This window comes from Sorex fumeus, unplaced genomic scaffold, assembly GCF_029834395.1.
Source record: "Sorex fumeus unplaced genomic scaffold, SorFum_2.1 ptg000128l, whole genome shotgun sequence".
NCBI classification, from domain to species: domain Eukaryota; kingdom Metazoa; phylum Chordata; class Mammalia; order Eulipotyphla; family Soricidae; genus Sorex; species Sorex fumeus.
This window is the reverse complement of record NW_026606185.1, coordinates 40,948,878-40,961,754: the sequence shown is the minus strand read 5'-3', so window position 1 is coordinate 40,961,754 and position 12,877 is coordinate 40,948,878.

Genomic DNA, 12,877 nt, shown 5'->3' with positions numbered 1-12,877 from the left:
TACACATAACTATTGCATTCGGGGATGGTCATTCCATTGAGAGCAAATAGAATGTCAGGAATGAGACAGTTTCTCATAAACATTGGCTTTGTGTGATTCAGCTCTAGTCCAACTTTTCTACATTCATGGTCAAAGTTGGCCAGCATTTGCGCAACTTGGCTAAAGTTTGGTGTTATTGTAATGATGCCATCAGTAAAGTGCAGGTGGTGTAGTTGCCAACTGTCTATATTCACTCCCACTTCTTTCCATTCCAGTCATCGCATGACAATCTTGAGGGTGGCACTGAAGAGTTTTGGTGAAATGGTATCACTCTGCTGAATCCCTCTCTTAATACCAATGATCACCTCCCTGTAGAATGGTGAGATGCTGGTAATGAATTCATAATAGAGTTCACGGAGGATCCTGATGTATTGAGTTTGAATGCCCTGTTTGACTAGGGCCTTGATGACCACTTCCATCTCAACAGAATCAAAGGCCTTCTTTAAATCAATGAACATTAGACAGAGCAGCATCTTGAACTCCCGAGAAACCTCAATGAGCTTGATTATCATGTGGATATGGTAAATTTTGCTGAATCCTTTTCGGAAACTGGTTTGCTTGCATGGTTGTCCTTCATCTAGTGTTCTGCCAATCCTATTCAAGATGACTCGAGGAGTGAACAGCTTGTAGACGACAGACAACAGGCATTCGGGAGATAGTTGCCAAAGTCGTGGATGTCTCCCTTCTTGTACAGTAGTATAGACTTGCTGGTTTTCCATTGGGATGAAATCTTGCATTCAGACAAGTATCGTGTGAAGAGCCGAGCCAGTGTATTGATGAGTCCTCATGGCAGGTTCTTCAGGTGTTTTGGTCTGACGTTGTCTGGCCCAGATGCTCTTTGCTTCTTTACTGATGAAATGATGGTGTGTTGGATTTCGGAAGGGAGAACGCTAGAAATGACGTAACTTCCTGTGGAGTTTGGTATGTGGGCAGGTGGACATGGCTATCAAAGAGATCCATGAAGAAGCAATGGATAATCTTCTCCATTTTCTTACAGGAAGATGTGAGAGATCCATCAGGACATCGGAGGGCAGTCACCTTGGTCTTGTAGTTGGCGAATGACAGGCAAATGTTTGTTCTGGCTTTTGCCGCATCTGCCAGCACTGCAGCTCTTCTCTCTTTTAGGTCTTCCTTTATCGCTTCTTTGCACTGTTTTGCAAGCTTGGACATTATCTTGCATTTGTCTGAGGCTTGCGCCAAGCCACGTTGGCTAATGAGCTCATGATTATTCGAAGACAGGCATATTTTTGTGGCTATCTCTCTCTCGGCTTTCTTTGCACAATCATGGAGATGCTGAACCAGTCGATCGTATTCCTCGTCAATGTTGTCAATGATAGCATCTTCCTATGTTGCCTCAAGAGTGTCAAAGAGCTCCCAGTTGGTGGTTGTTCTGGGAGTTTCTCTTCTTAAAGTTTGCAACTCTTTCTCCCCGCTCTGTGAAGTAGAATTTAGTACAAAGGAGACGGTGGTCCAATCCTGTTTGGAATTTTGTGACAACAGCAACATGGGTCAGGCAAGAATGTCGTTTGAATATGATGTGGTCTGCTCCCAGCAGCCCGGCAGACCTCCATTACCTCCACTACCTCCACTACCCAAGCACTGCCACACTCTAGGATGGTTTTTGGACACTTGGGTCGAGAGTCACGCACGAGTGAAGCCCCATAGAACCAGGGAAGTGGAACTGTGTGTCCTTGTTAACACGAACTGGTCCATAAACATTGATTCATTCGAATGCCTGCCAACCTGAATCGGACATTTACACTTGAATAGATGTGGCTCACTGCTAGCAGTTTCTGTCTTCATTGTCTACGTACCAACATCCAATTATTATGAAGGAGAAATTGAAAAGTTCTACAGGGAATTGGAGAAGTTCTATAAAGAAGACCACACCTTCTACAAGACCATTGTCTGTGATTTCAATGGCAAGATAGGACCAAGAAGATCAGCCGAAGAACTCCACATTGGGACCCATGGCCTAGAATGGCATAAATAGGGTAAGAGACTGTCTGAGTTCATCATGTCGACCAAGACCATCCATGGTAACTCACAATTACAGAAGGCCGAATCTAACCGTTGGACATAGGAGACTCCCGGTGGATGGTTCCACAATGAAATTGACCACATCATATTCAATCAGCGGTCTTGCCTGACTGATGTCACAAAATACTACTCTGACTATTTTACTCTTTCTCTTGTCCATCAAAGTACTTATCTCTTTTCTTGTACTGTCCCTCTATGTAGTTTTGTCTATGCACAGTTTCTTCTATTTTAACCTAAACACATGGGGTTTCAAATAAAATAACTGGTTACCCCAAACACATAAATTATTACTTTTGGGGAGATAAAGACAAAACTAGAATACTTCCAATGAAAAGCACATAATATTTTAAATATTTTTAATTTCACTTATTGTAAAACATAAGTAAAAATTTGGACCATTTTCAGGTCAAATATTTCCACTGTTTCTTTTCTTAGTGTTTTATTGTTCACATTCTATTTTTTACTATATAATTTTAGTCTGTTTAAAATTCATTCATTCACTCATTTATTATATTCACAAATTTTATTTTATATTATTCAAAAAACATTGAAGAAAAATATTGAAGAAACACTCTATCTCTCTATGTTTACAACATAATGTTGAAAACCACCCAAAACCTATCAATTACTAAGTAGAGGTAAGTGATATAATGAAAGGAGACAAGATAGTATGCTTACATGATTTTTCCCCTTTAGGCATTTTTTTCAGACTGGGCACTGATGGAGAAGTGAAAAGAGAACCGGGAGGAAAATATTAGCAGTGTTGGAGAGGTGCTTATGTAGAACCTTACAAATAAGTGATAAAAAGAGTGGTTTCACCATCTAAGTAACTTTAAAATATAACATTTAGTGAAATAATTTAAAAGTGGAATAACCACTTAAATGTACTTTAAAATTTAACATTTAGTGAAACATTTTCATGGAAGAATAACCAAAGAAACCAAAGAAAAAATAAAAAAAGAAGGCCCAACTGTCCTTAAATATGAATAACAAATGGATGATAGAGGCGAAAGCTATTGTTCCCAGGCTTATGCATCAGTTAGACTTACAGAAAGATCCTGGCAATTCACAATGAACTCAACAGTATACCTTAAATAAGATAGACTATTTCGCTCACATGAATGAAGACCAGAGATTGAGACATTCGTATCCCATGGCACCTAATGATGTTTTTATACCTTCTTGATATTTCTACTGTATACACTATTACTAACAAGCTTGAGCCAATAGGAATTCAAATGAAGAGATGGATGGAGACAAAAGCGATGAGCAACTTAATGAGCACAGAAATTTTGCTACTGAGAAATGATGAGCAACAGCATGGATGAGGTGAGGGCAGGTGACACGAAGCCATGCATTAACCCATAGGTGTCAGGCAACCCTTTTAGTCTCTTGACAGCAGGAAGACAAGGTAGTGCTGCAACTAGTACTTTAGATCTGACATTGATTTGAAGAATGACTTTAAAAAAAAAAAAAGGAAACTGGAGTGAAAAAAATCTAAGGATCATTGGAATAGCCATAAGGAAGGAGTGACATTTGGGATGGCGAAAGATAACTACAAGCTTAGAGGCATCTTGTGATTTTATTTCATCTTAAATATAATCATGATTCGTGATCTCTAAGAAGCTGGGAAGCTAACCAGGGAAGAAAACACACCGATTTAATTATTTTCCTTGCTTTTCTAGGCACTGAGTTGGCTTCACTTCTGCCCACATCTTGCACTATGTTCTTGCATTATACTAAGCAGGAAGACTAAGCAGCTAGGAAATGGTATGATGAAAGAGATCCAGGACCTTTTTGTTCGGCCTTGTCAGAAAATAAGCATCTGAATGGCCTTATCTCTCTAATGTCTAATTCTAATTCATAATGCATTTTTTAAAACTAAAGCATGCTCTTTCGATTTTCCAGAGGCCATGTTAAATGCAAATATCTCTGTGATAAAAAAATATGTCTGAAACAATAATTTTTCTATTTTGTCCTAATAATTTTCAGATAATTTCCACTTGGGAATGTCTCTGGAACCCTGAGCATTAGAATGAGTTTTGGGAAAAAGAAAACTTAGAAAGGTGCTAAAGGGGGCAACGGTCTCAATGACAACTCCTTGAGACATGGGAAGGGTTTAAGGTATTCATTTTACCAACATGGGTCAATGCTGAGAAGAATTTTTGCTAAAGCAGGTGAAAAATCATAAGACAGCAATTCAGTGTTTTGCTATCTCTGCATCTGTCTGATCTTGTGCATGACTACCAAAATTCCCTGAATCTTGCTTTCTTTTATAAAGATCAAGTCATAGGTTAAAGGGGCGATACGAGAGTAAAGAGAGTGAGTGATTAGAGTAGCGTGGGCTTTCTGTGAGATTTAGGATGCTAGCTATCGACAGGATGGCATCCAAATTGGAGATCAGCAGTAATCTTGAATCCTCTGGTGAAACAGGTTCTTCGTATTCCTCAGTACTAGGTGGGATATTTTCATCAGTCTTAAGTCTCTTCTTTAGGAAGGAGGCTTTAGGAATCACTGGGAGACTGTTCCTTGCTGCAGACTATACAAAGAACAGCAAACATAAGTGAACAGTTCATTTCTCTATAGGGTACACAGGAAATACATAACACTGATATGGTTTCACTCTGACTGGGGATGTGTTTTGTTTCTTACAGTAGTTTGCCACTCTTTTGGAGATAGACAGAACATTCATACAACCACACGCTGACGTTGGGGAAAAGGTTAGTCCTATTGCTGACATAGCCCATCATCTCATCCACTAGTGCAGAAAGCCACAGCTCACAGAACATGGGAACTGGGACTTCATTGTGAGTGGAGTAATCCTGAGATAGCCACGTTAGGAGGCTGAGGTATAGATTATGAATAGGAAGGACATTCAAGAGAGTGATATTTCTTATAGTCTAATTGCTCTATGTTTTATAGAATCCAATCATTAGGGGATCCTGGGCATGATTCCGCAGAGATGTTCTTGTGAAATAAAGCAAGAGGCTATTAAACAGAAAGTTTAAATATAGCTACAGGGAGACATACTTCCTGACAACTTGACAGATGTCTTGGAGTGACGACTCCTTCCTTCATCGCTAATTACAAAATCATTTGTCTTAAGGAAAGGACAAAAGAGAAGTAATTATAAAAAACATGATTCTTAAGGGATAAAAAGATAACATCAGTTTAAAACACAGAAGCGATCATAACCACTTAGAATCATTATTAGTTTGGTGGAACCAATGACAGGTTGCTTTTTAGAAACCAGAGGGAACGGGGCTCCTGAAGCAGAGGGAAGAAAACATTCAGTTTCTTGTTATGCTAAACTTATCCCCAGACTCCCGAGATTTCTTTGATGAACAGTTCATTAAAATTTCCGACCGCAGATGAATTTGAGCTAAAATACACAAATGTTTTAATTATACATTCCTTTTTAATTACACTAATGACTTGTAATGTGTTTATGTTGGTTTAGAGTTTAATTTCTTCCCTTAGATTAGGTGGTTGACTTAAGGACTGTGCTTTTCAGTAAAATAGCATGATTCATCAATGTTTGATTATGAATTAATGCTGAAATGCATATTTGCTGCTGCCCTTGGAGGAATAGCTCTGCCCATGAACATTTGCCTTTCTGGTGGGGCTCGGGGACAGAGAAGATCTTTCAATATTTCAAGAATAAGAGATAGGAATTCTGACCTAAATGCTGTGAATTGTTCCCAGAAAGGGATTGAACAAAGGGGAAACAAAAAGATGGTTCAATAAGGAAGGAAAGATACCCTTTTTTGCAATATGTCCACCTACCAAATATCCATTTATAATTTGCAGAAGAAGGAACACAACTTTTTGAGGCTGTGAACAAACTGGTGTTATGTTAATTTTATTTTAGTTTTTTAAACTTTTCTCTCTTTTTGCCCTCTTTGGAACTTCTCATTTTGAGGTCTCTCAACTTTTTTTTCCCTCCCAATTATCTCTGCTAATTTAAGCATATTCAATTTTGATAAACACTAACACTGGATGATGACTCGCGACTAAACTTTATCCCCACACAACTTCCAGAAGATTCTCAGAAGGGCAGTGCTTAACTTATGGCACTTTTCTTAGAGAGACTAGGAGCTTGGCATTTTTAGTGTCCTGACCTATAAAATGGATATTGGTGATTGTTTTCTTATTCCAACTCTCTTACCTGACACCAATATGAAGTTGCCTCTTTTTTTCTACAGAAAAAGCTTTCCATGTGATATCATTTTAGCTAAACATATTGTTTCAGCTCCATGAGCCTTAGAATAACGTGACCCAGATACAGAAATTTATCAAGAATAAACATATCAGGGATTAGACTACACAAATGCTGCCCTAGGATTTTCTTAACAGGAAAATTGTTGTGGTAGGCATAGAAAATATCCACAAATATGTCCAGGTCCAAATCTCTGAAACTTGTGAATAGAAAGATTACTATATATAAAAATATACATATATATTAACTATATATTATATACATATTATTATATATAAACATATACATAACACTGATGACATTGTTCTAATAACCCCAAACATTAGCCAAGCGGCACAAATGCTGGCCAATTTGGACTGTGAGTGTGGAAAGACAGACTGCAGCTGAACCTCACGAAGACAATGTTCATGAGAAATGGACTTGTTCCTGATGTTCCATTAGCTCTCAACAGAACAAACATCTCTGAATGCTGCAGTTAAGTGTACCTTGGTCAAGAACTCAACATGACGAACCACCTGGCACCTGAGTTGAGCAGGAGGAAGAGAGCGGCTTGGAACACCTTCAAGAGCTTTGAAGAAATAGCTAAGAAGACAAAGAACCTCCAGTTCCAGGCACATCTCTTTGACTCCACCATTCTCCCTGTATTAACATACGCCTCAGAGACCTGGGCCCTACAAAAACAGGATGAGAATGCTATTCAGGTCTCCCAAACAGGAAATCGAAAGAGCTATGCTTGGAGTATCACGCTTCACTCAAGTGAGAAAAAGAATCCGGAGTTCCGACCTCGGTCGACGATCAAAAATAGGGAATGCTGTCTCATTTGCCAAGGTGTTAAAAATTAGATGGGCTAGACATGTAATGCGATTTGGAGACGACCGCTGAACTAGAGCCGTTACTGACTGGATTCCACAGGACGTCAAAAGATCATGTGGCTGCCCACCTATGAGATGGTCAGACTTCTTTGTCAAGACCGTAAAGGAACACTTTGAGACTCTTCATGTTCCTGGAGCGAGCAGATGCCATTGGGCTACACTAGCACACGACAGGGACGAATGGAGACATTACTGGCACCTGCTCGAGCAAATGGATGAATAACGGGATGTCAAGTGAAGTGATTAAGTGGTACATATATATTTATAACTGCATCATGCTGCAGTCTGTTTTTAAGTAATAATAGCATAGTTTTTAAAATATTCATATAGTAGTCACTTGACAGTTATTTGTGAAAAAAAGGAAAGAAAAGAAACTGATATAAATTATGTGGTAAATCTGTGGTGAAAGCAGCATTCTGAGTTATAGATTTGGGTGTAATTTCTGATGTACCCATGGCATTCTTTTAGTGGCTGAAGAAAGAGAGTTAGATAGTAAACACACAGAGAGATGTGATTTCTAGCTCTGAGATGAAGGAAGGGGCCATAAGCCAATGAATGCAGAAAACCTATAGAAGTAAAAATTAGATTATTGCCCTGTGATGACCAAAAGGACACAATCCTGTCAACACATTTCTTTTAGACTTGTAACACCCATTTTAGACTTCTGACCTTCAAAATAGTGATATAATACATTTTATATTATTGTGAGTCATCAAGTTCATGACAAATTATTACAGCAACAATGAAACTAATACACTTTTCTAGGAAGAGGCTCTTTCTCAACTGACTCCAAGAAAAAAAGGTCCTTTCTTTTTGAAATCTAAAATTCATTATTTTCATTGTATTGGAAGATATTATCAAAGAACCAGAGAAAAATACATGGACCTATGATCATGGTTGGACAACTGGCCCTGGCAGAACACATAGCTATAATCCTTTGTCTTTAAAAACAATGCATTCTTTACAAAATCTTCACATTATTTTGAATTAGATATGTCACTCAAAAATGATAGTATTTGGATACCACAATAACATGTTTGTAGCAAGTGAAATATGCAGCATGAACAAATTTTTTCACAAGATTAGCTTATCATGCAGTAAAATACTGTTACATATAAACAGATCAATTGGATTAAGAAAACAGATGATAATTTGTAATTATTACAATATTGATACATTTCTATTTCCTCTGCAAGTGTTTTGAGTGTTCCATTATATAGTGTAGGGGCTGTGTACTGTGCTTAAGTAGAAAAAATGATGTCAAATCTGACATCCATACAGAAGACATATTTAGATGCAGATACTTCAGCTACCTGAAATTACATCATTGTGTCATCTTTCCACTCAAAGCCTATATGTGGCCATCTCAATCAATGACATTTATTTTTCTAAGCTTCATAGAATAAGGAGGTAATCAGAGAGCCATGTTGGAAGCAGTGAATAATCACATGCACAATCTCCTTTAGTGCTGAATGAAAGAAAATCTAAATCAAATAACCCAATACAATAGATGGAGGTGGTCAGTTGTGAAAGGATTTATAAATGCATGGACAATGCTTTGGGCTTTTAATTTTGGTTTTTGTTTTGTTTTACTTTATTGCCTAGATTGTGATGTTGGATAATCAGGAAAATAACCGAGAGTGGAGACACCCTCAGTCAGAGGCTCAGAATCTTCTTACAGGTTTTTTTTGGGGGGAGGATGCTCAAAACACTCAAAATTTAACATATTGTTGACAAGCTCTAATTCAATCTTCTTCATAGGCTCACTTCCTGCCATACATCAGGGTAAGACAAAACAAATTTAATTAAAGCCAATTGTACTAGATAAAGCTAAAATTTCCACAATAGGATTTCAGATGGGACTTAAGGATCCAGATGCAGGAAACGCAGAAAGTAGTCAATTGGGAATCCCTACTGGGAGTCTCTCAAAATACTCCTCTTCTTAATGTGTTCTGATATTAGAGTGGACTTATTAGTTAATAAGCTATCCCATATTCATTTATTATAAAGGAAATTACTATTATATAAAATTATTTATTTGGTAGCACTTAAGTTGTTACAAATTTTTTTCTAAAGCAGAGAATTTGTTGGAGTCTGGAAAGAACATTCATTCAAGAAATATTTACTAAGTGGTATGTTTGTGTGTGTGTCTGTGTCTGTGTGTGTGTGTTTTCTTAACTAAAGATGTTATAGTAAAATTTGGGATGGAAAGGAGTCAAGATATGTGATAATTAGGTTGTAAAATTTAATGATATATTTTCATATATTTTTTAACTTATTTATTTATTGAATCACAGAGCTTCAATTAAAAGTTACAGAGCTATCAGGTTTAGGTCTCGGTCATGCAAATACCAAACACATTTCCCTTTACCAATACTTATTTTTCACAATGAAGAACCCCAATAACCCGCCCCCCATGCCTGTGAGGCAGATGAATTCTAGTTAACACTCTATCTACTTTGACTAGATTCATTGTTTCGATAAAAGATGCACCATTATTATTTAGAGTTTACCCCCCCCCCAAATCAGACATGCTGAAAAAGCATTGTGAAATGATTTGCTTTCTACAGCTGGGTTCAAGAATTACATGATGCCACGTGGCTGCTATTGCGGCCACGCAGTTTTGGATTTCTGCTATTTTACTTATTAACCCTGGAAGTATTTCTACTGAGAGTCAGATAATTAAGAGATTGGTTTCTGTGCTCTGGAGTCATGGCCGTGCTGGCGAGCCACTCATGGGGGGCAACTGGTGACCTTGGTAGGGCGTGAAGGGCGGGCCGGAACTCCCCCTGCCCATGAGGTTTTAGTCGCCCCATTACCCCCAGCTCATACCTGCTCTCCACAAGGCTCCCATGCGGCCGTCATCTTTCTTTCCAGAGTATTTTCATATTTTTAAATTTTATCTGACATAGCCCTTTATTACATATCTTGTCAACTCATGGAAATTCCAAAGCAATTTTTTTTATTATTTGTTAGTGAATTTTCCTCCTTTTTCCAGAATATCAACACCTCATAGTCCATAATACACTTAAAAACATAAGTAATAATTTTGATTTTTCTTGGAACTTTTGATAATGTGGAAAGAAGAAGCAGAAATAATTGTGTTACAAATGCGAGGCCTTGAATTCTTCTAAGGTCAAAACTCTTGCTATATGGTGGCTATGGAAAAGAAGCACAAATTTGCCTAATATGGTATATATGAACTTCAAAACACACTGACATTTCACTACACTTTTACTGAATACAGATCAAACAACTTGATCTGTTGTTTTGGGTCTTCCACACATTTGACCTCATTCATTCTCTAAGCTTATTTCATCACTCGACTATTAAAATTAGATGCCCATCATTTGTAAAATGTGCTTCTTCTGTTTTTCGCCCTTGTGCCTGGCCATACCTTTCTCTCTACAGTAATGATTCATCACTATTGCTAATATGTCTGACAACTTTCTCAAGTTTTTTCTAACCTCACTGCCAGAAATCTGGGGTAGCTACTTTATTGGGATTTTCTTGTGCTAATCAACAAGTCTTGTTGCATCCCACTACCTATCAGAGGTATTAGTCACTATCTATTTCTTTTAACAGATGGAAAGATTATAACACCTATCTAGGAATCCGGTGGACACCTATCTAGGAATCCGGTGGTTTTCAGCACAATGAATGGTGGCTGCCATTAATATAGGATAAACTAACTGAATGGGATTGAAATCAGGTAAAAGAAGAAGTGAGGGGAACAAATAAAAGCAGTTCAGTTATAAACTTAGCCTGTCTGGTGAAGCCTGACTAGAGCAGGTAGTGAAAAGTCACTTTCTGGAGAACCAGTTAAGAGACTTGCAGCAATTTTGGTAAAAACACATACTCTCTATTGGAAACCAAAAAAAAGGAGAGAAATAAATAAATTGGAAAGGAATTTGTCCACCAGACAGAGAGCATATAAGTGATAAAGAGTACTATGTTTAGTTCAGATGTTGGACATAACTGTGCAATAGACAAACGTGCAGATGATAACTGTCAACCTTTTAGATATTTTCTTCCTTGTTAGAGTGAGGGCAGAGCTTCTTAGAAAATTACACTTTTATTGAATATGCTGAAAGTCCTTGGGTTTTTCTGGGACAAAAATAGCCTGATATGTTAACTATGTTCCCAAATGTTATGTTTTTTTTTTAGTTATCAGATTGTTATCAGGCAGAATAAGTAGCATTTAGAGACACCAAAAATTTTGCAGGTATCCCATTTGGACTCACTTTTATTATTTATTTTATTGTTTAGGTTTATAAATTTACTCTGTCTCTCTTCCCTCCCTCTCACCCTCTCTTCCACTCTCTAGAGCAGAAGTTAAACAGTTTTCTCTTGTTTGAAATATTTGCTCTCAAGCTGGCTTAAGTAAACTGGACCCATGAATCCTTTGTTTGTGGTTCATTTTACTTTCCACTTTAAAGTACAGTTATTAAAATAAATATAAGTCAAAATAAAAGAATTATTTACAACAAAGGAAGATCTGGCTCATAAAGCCTAAACTAACCTGATAATTCAAAAAATAAGTTTTCCCAGCATCAGTACTTACTAGATTTATTAATAGCAACTATTCCTAACAGTCTGGAAGTAAGGTATGTTATTGTTCTTGAAATTTGATTGCACTCTTTATGCACACCACATAGACTGGCACGTTTTCACTGGCCTTTTTGGCCAACTAGAGTCCTTGGGCCATGTTTATAACTATGACCAGCTCCTCTCCTCTCACAAAGCTTATAAACCACTTCAGGATAATAGCCAAGCACCCAGAAATATTTATGCAATAAATGACTTTTCTCCCAGACAGTTATGGTTATACATATTGAACAGAGATATCTTAAAAATTCTAAATAAAGTACCTTATTTTGGTTATATAGCATGTCTTTCCAATCACAGCAGTCACCTTTTCATAGAGGTACAACAAAATAAATAGAGCAATATCCATATTTTACAGTCTATAAAATTCATATATTTGCTTAAAAATAGTTTACATGCAATGCATACAACCAGCTAGCAAGTTTATTTATCAACATATATTTATGCAATATGTGCATTGTAAAGTTAGGGCATCAGTTTTAGGATCTGGGCACATATTTACAACCTGGATTCAAATAAGGGTGAGTGCCTATCAAAAATTTTTGTGACAGGCAGTTGAAGTTCATGGGAAAAAACGCAGTACACTGAGCCAGTCCCTCACAACACTGAGAGGAAACTGATGTACATCAGGAGAACTAAGACTTCATTTCCTGCTTAACAGTACTCTTTTCCACTACCAGCATAGAACAGTATGGAGTTCTCAATTTTTGTTTGTTTGTTTTTATTCACCTCTATTTTCCCATCAGAAATTTTAAATACATGAAAATGTGTTTGTTGGGAAGGATATAAAATAGACAACAGAAAAAATTTACCTTTATCAGAAGCCTATATATTTCGAAAGCAATCAGAGTCTTCAACCAAGTTAATAAAAAAGATACATAAAATATTATGGGTAAAGATTTGAACATTTGAGGAAGGAGTTATGACTTACCTTAAAATTTTCCAATAAAATCAAAACCCAAAAATCCATGGCCTTCCTACATGCAAATAATGAGTGAGAGGAAAGTGACATGAAAAGAATAATCCTGTTCACAATTGTGCCCCAGAAAGTCAAATACCTCAGAATCAGCCTAACTAAAGAGGTAAAGGATCTCTACAA